General features: G+C 36.6%; 1 pseudogene; it reads left to right on the top strand.

The window, feature by feature from the left end:
- Positions 1-4,289: 4,289 nt before the first annotated feature.
- On the top strand, positions 4,290-6,095 carry LOC102996193 (AP-3 complex subunit sigma-1-like; annotated as a pseudogene).
- Positions 6,096-6,634: the final 539 nt, after the last annotated feature.

Here is a 6,634-nt window from a genome sequence, read left to right as displayed (position 1 = left end):
GACCTTGTATATAAATACAATGTTTTATTTATTCTCCAAACTAAACCAGTGAATTAGCCAGTAGCAGTCCCATTTCATGATGGGGTGACTGAGGCTTGACTAAAAATAACTTTCCTTGGATCCACAGCCAGTTAGTGATAGAGTCAGAATTTGAACCTGAGTTTATTGACTTCAGAGATGGTATTTTTATAACACATCCTCCTGTAATCTTTGGTTGACTTCTATCTGGATGATAAGGGTTACATTCTATTACAGGTTTAAAGCAATTAATCAAAAGACAAAATTTTTGATATCTGAAACCACCGATAACAAACTCTAAAAAGCTAAAACAAAATTTCACAAAACACATAAGCCCAGGGCCACTTGTGTGTGTAAACAGGCTTAATTAACTAACAGATACCGACATTATTTGTACACTTTGGCTCAAAAATGCAGTTAATATACCAAACAATTATCCTGAGTTAGAAAGGAAAAGGAAATTTGATTAGTATACAATGTTTAAGATGGAAGAAAATGATGCAGTTATATTAAACAGCTTTGTTGAAATATAATTAATATACAATAAACTGCACGTTAAATTGCACAATTTGGTAAATTTTTACATATGTATGTCTGTGCACACGTGTGTGTATGTGGAATGTATCAGTATGTGAGACCATCATGAAACCATCACCATAATCAAGATAATGAACATATGCATCCTCTCCAAAATCTCCCTCCTACCAGTTATCAAACCTACTCTTTCTGTTGTAATAATAGATTATTTCTAAAATTTTGTAGAAATGGAAGCATATAGTATGTATTTTTCCTCCTCTGGCTTATTTCACTCACTATAGTGTATCTGAGAGTCATCTGTGCTGTTGTCTTTACCGTTAGTGCTAACTTACTCCTTTTTATTCCTGAGTAGTGTTCCATTGTGCGTACATACCACAATTTGGTTATCCATTCTCATCTTGATGTATATTTTTCTCCACTTTCTGGCTATTATAAAATAATCTTTTATGAACACTTATGTGCAAGTCTTTGTTTGGACATATGCTTTGTATGAACATGTTCTCTGGATAAATATACAGGAGAGTGATCACTGATCATGTTAAGTGTGTCTTTAATTTTCAAGAAACCATCATACTGTTTCCAACATTTTTGGACCATTTTACATTTCTCCCATAAATGTATGAGAATTGAAATTCCTCCACATGCTCACTAATACTTGGTATGGTCAATCGTTTTAGTTTTAGGCATTCTAATCCATGTGTAGAGTTATTCCCTTGTGGTGTGGCTTTAATTTGCATTTATCAATAGATGTTGAACATATTTTTAATGTGCTTATTTGCCATTCAAATATCTTCTTTAGTAACATATCTTTAAATTTTTGCCTATTTTTAATTGTTTGCTTGTTTTTTTATTATTCAGTTTCGAGAGTTCTTTATATATTGTGGGCACTAGTCCTTTATATGTTACTTGCAAATATTTTCTCCTAAACTGTGGCTTGTCTTTTCATTCTAAACAGTGTCTTTGCAAGAGGAGAAGTCATTAATGTCTATGAAATAAAGTTTATTATTTTTTTCATTTATGGATCATGCACTTGATGTTAGATCTAATAAATCTTTGCTTGGGCTGCCCTGGTGGCACAGTGGTTAAGAATCTGCCTGCCAGTGCAGGGGACACATTGGCTTCCCTGCCAATCCAGGAAGACCCCACATGCCGCGGAGCAACTAAGCCCATGTGCCACAACTACTGAACCTGCACTCTAGAGCCCGCGAGCCACAACTACTGAGCCCATGTGCCACACCTACTGAAGCCGGAGCGCCTAGAGCCCGTGCTCCACAACAGGGAAGCCACTGCAATGAGAAGCCCGTGCACTGCAAGGAAGAGTGGCCCCCACTCGCCACAACTAGAGAAAGCCCGCGAGCAGCAACGAAGACCTAACGCAGCCAATAAATAAATAAATAAATAAATTTATATGAAAAAGAAATCTTTGCTTAAACGAAGGTCACAAAGGTTTTCCCTCTTCGTTTTGGTCAAGAATTCTTAGTTTTAGATTTTACACTGAGACCTATGATGCATTTTGAGTTAGTTTTTGTATATAGTGTGAGGATCAAAGTGTATTTTTTGCATACACATATGCACTTGCTTCAGTGCCATTTGTTGAAAAAATAATCGATCCTCTCTCCACCACGTTACCTTTGAAACATTTTCAAAAATGAATTGACCATATATGTGTGGGTCTATTTCTGGATTTTGTATTCTGTTACATTGATCTGTGTGTCTGTCTTTATACCAATACTGCACTGCCTTGATTACCATGGCTTTACTGTAAATCTTGAAGTTAGGTTGTATAAATCCTTCAACTTTGTTCATTTTTTAAAAAGCTATTTTGCTATTCTTGGTATCTTGCTCTTCCATATGAATTTTAGAGTCAGAGTATCAGCTTCTACAAAAGAGACTGCTGGGACTTCAATTAAGATCTCTTTGAATCTAAAGATCAACTTGGGCATAAATGACATCCTACCATGAACACCATATAGTTCTCCATTTACTTAGGTCTTTAGTTTCTCTCAGCAATGTTCTGTAGTTTTTAGCACGCAAATTTTGATATCTATTTTTAAATTTATATGAACAATTTCATATTTTTGATACTATTAAATTGGTACTCTTTTGATTTCAATTTCTAATTGTTCGTTGAAAGTATATAGAAATACAGTTGATATTTGTATATTAATCTTCTATCCTGCAAACTTGCTAAACTCATTTATTAGTTTTAATAACTTTTTGTATATTCCAAAGGATTTTCTAAATAGGTAATGATGTCATCTGTGAATAAATACAGTTTTACTTCTCCTGTAATCTTGATTCCTTTTATTTCTTTTTCTTGTGTCCTTGGCTAGAACTCCAGTACAACATTAAACATATGTGGTGAGAGAGGACATTCTTCTTGCAGCCCTGAACTTAGCACAGAAATATTAATTCCTTTGTCATTGATTGTGATGTTGGTATAGTATTTTCATAGATGCTTTTTATCAGGTTAAGTAATATTCCTGCAATTTCTAGCTTGGTGAGAATTTTTATCAGTAATGGATGTTGTATTTTATCAGATGTTTTCTCTGAATCTACTGAGATGATCACATTTCCCACCTTTCTTAACTCAATTAATAGTGAATTATACTGATTTTGCAATGTTAAACCAACCCTGCTTTCCAGTGAAAAACTTGGTCATGATTTATGATCCTATTTATGATTTATGATCCTATTGTATTGCTGGATTCAATTTGCTAAAATTTCATTAATTTTCAAAATTTTATATTCATGAGGTATATTAGTCTGTAATTTTCTTTCTATGTCTTTTCTGGTTATGATATCAGAGTAATACCAGCCTCGTAAGGTGAGTTGAGTTTCAATTTTCTGAGATTTTTTTGTGTAGAAATGATATTGTTTCTTCTGTAAGTGTATGGCAAAACTTATCAGTATAGTCATTTAGACATAGATAAAAATTATTTATACATATATAAATTTCAAAGAAGAGAAATACTGAAACACAAAGAACTAATATGCGCAGCCAGCTTATTTGGGATTTTATGTCTAATATAAGGCCTTAAAACTTCATAGGTGGCAGATATGTGTTTTTATGTGTCAGGTTGTCCCAAAGTCATGTTTTTCCACAGAAATCTCTTGTTCTGTTCTGATTGTACAGGAGATGCATCTAGTATGCCAACTATATCCTCTTGGCCATAACTTTGATTCCAGCCACAGCTCAGGTGGAGAGTTCCATGAAGATGTGATTCACTTTTCATTGACAGCATCTTGTATTAGCACGGACTGGGCATCTTTGCCCTCTACCCTACTGGTTCTCCAAAGCTACCAGATACACATGGGCACTTGTTCATCCTAACTTCATAGGCATATTGGAAATACAGGGTTGCCCTGAGTCAACCCTTGATCAGTGAGGGTTGGAAGCTGTTGCTTCCTGTTCTTCAGATGGATTATTCTGGGAGATAACATTCTTAGTCCTGGCAGAAGTAAGACCTTTTTGTACACCTTAATAATGAATCCAGAATGAACACTTATGTAAGTTTTTTCCCCCTTCTTTTTTTTTAGTCTCTGTAGTTCTTCACTCCCGCACATTGTGTTAACCCCCAAACAAATTACCTGCACTGAAGTACTTCTTTCAGTCTCTGCTTACTGGGGAACCCAAGCCAAGACAGATTGCTAATTCATTATTCTTGCCATCCAGTTAAGTGACAATGTGGTTGTGACAACCACAGTGCAATGGAGGAGTGTCCTTTATACCAATGGAAGAAAAGGTAACAAATTAGTCTTTTATTCATAGATAGTCTAGTGGCTTCTCAAAAAACTGCTACACCCATCAGAGGAATCAGATGGATGTTTCCCCTTTATGGCCTGATTTGAAATGGTACCAATTTTAATGCTCAGAATTAGACTCTTTTTATCCTACAATGTTCATAATTCGTTTTGCTTTGTGAGCATCTTTATTTTCTAGGCACAAGTGAGAAAAATGAAGCTCATAAAAGCTAAGATATTTGCATCAGGCCATGTATCAAATATGCATTTTGGTCCAGATCGGACCCAGCTTCCTAGGCTCTAAAGCCCTTTTAGTCTTTTCTCCTAGACTGCACAGCCTTGACTGAATGGTGTCAGGACTTCCTCCATGGCCTCTAACTCTGGTCCCTATGCAATTAGGGGAGGCAAAATCAGCAAATCTTTGAGAATACCTGACACCAGGAAGCGTGAGGTAGTTAGGAGAATCTCTGGCTCTTTGTTTTAATAGGGGTACAGAGAATATGAATGGCAATGAGATACTTTTATTTTCATATCTGTCAGCAAGCAAACAAGAATCATGGGAACCCTGGAGGCAGGTGTATAATTGTCAGGAATTTAGGGTGGGAAGGGGGGAACATAACTACTCATGGCACAATTAAATCAGATGCAGCGTCAGAAGTAAGGCAATCCACTCTTGGGCCCAAACTCAAGTGTAAACTTCATGAGGGCATTGACTACACGATGTACATCTCTTTTGTAACTCTATCCCTGGCATCTTAAAGAATGCTGGCACACAGCAGGTACAAAGTAAATTTTTTTGGAATGACCTCATGAGTTAATTAATAATGAATCCTGTCTTCCAACTTTGGTCATGTCCCCCAGATGAACCCCACACAGGGAACCAGTCTATTATTCCTCCAATATTTTATTTCATCAAGCATCCTTTGAGCATCTCATATGCAGAAAGCATTGTGATAGATGCTGAGGGGGTTACACAGAAGTTTAAGACTTAATCTTTGCCCTCAAGGAATTTTCAGTCTAGTGAGAGAACGAGAAATAGAAACAGTTAATACGATATAAGACATGATTTTATATATATGCTAAATCTATAAAAGCATTGCTTTGGCAAAAAGGAGTAATTAGCGTGTGTGTGCGGGAGGGGGCGGGTGGGGAAGGATCGCCAGCGAGATCCCAAGGCGAGGCTCGCGCGCCTGCCCCCGCCCTGGCCCCCAGCTCCCACCCAGTCGGCCCGGCTCAGCCATCATGAAGGCGATCCTCTGCTTTAACAATCACGGGAAGCCACGGCTCTCCAAGTTCTACCAGCCCTACAGTGAAGATACACAACAGCAAATCATCAGGGAGACATTCCATTTGGTATCTTAGAGAGATGAAAACGTAATTTCCTAGAAGGAGGATTATTAATTGGAGGATCTGACAACAAACTGATTTATAGGCATTATGCAACATTATATTTTGTCTTCTGGGTGGATTCTTCAGAAAGTGACCTTGGCATTTTAGATCTAATTCAAGTATTTGTGGAAATATTAGACAAGTGTTTTGAAAACGTCTGTGAACTGGGTTTAATTTTCCATGTAGACAAGGTTCACAATATTCTTGCAGAAATGGTGATGGGGGGAATGGTATTGGAGACCAACATGAATGAGATTGTTACACAAATTGATGCACAGAATAAACTGGAGAAATCTGAGGCTGGCTTAGTGGGAGCTCCAGCCCGTGCTGTATCAGCTGTAAAGAATATGAATCTTCCTGAGATCCCAAGAAATATTAACATTGGTGACATCAGCTCTTTTAAATAAAAAATTTTACAGGCCACTCCCAGGTAAAATCTGGGGGAAGAGTCATCTAAGTTTACCATGCAGTTGTTTACCAAAAATAGAGGAGGAGAGTCTTAACTTTTGCTCTTGGATTTAAGTCAAGGTACTGTATAGAAGTTATGTAAAATCAGTATGGAAGTTCATTGTTGCTTTTCTTGCTCAGTGATATTGAAGAAATTGAGTAGTTACAGTGTGAATTTTTTCTTTATTTTCTAAACTGCATTCCTATGGCCACCTAAGGCATGCCTCTATGTATTGGCTACTACAGTATTTTGAAAAGTGTTTGGGACATTTCTTTAAATTATGTATAACCCAGAATGTTGGTGTTTTGTATGGATCACAAATACAGCATTCCTTAATTCTTTCTGTTATTTGTCACAATTGTTATTTAAAGAACGAAGAATGTATTGCATGAAAACATTATGACCTTTTTCTCTTAGTTTAAATAAACTCCAAGGTAACTGGACTTCTAAAGCACCGTTCTGTTTGCCTGGTATCTACTTTAGCAATAATTTTTTTTA

The sequence above is a fragment of the Physeter macrocephalus genome, chromosome 19 (genome assembly GCF_002837175.3).
Source record: "Physeter macrocephalus isolate SW-GA chromosome 19, ASM283717v5, whole genome shotgun sequence".
Lineage (NCBI taxonomy): Eukaryota > Metazoa > Chordata > Mammalia > Artiodactyla > Physeteridae > Physeter > Physeter macrocephalus.
The sequence above is the reverse complement of the archived record's forward strand: the minus strand, read 5'-3'. Positions and strand labels throughout refer to the sequence as shown.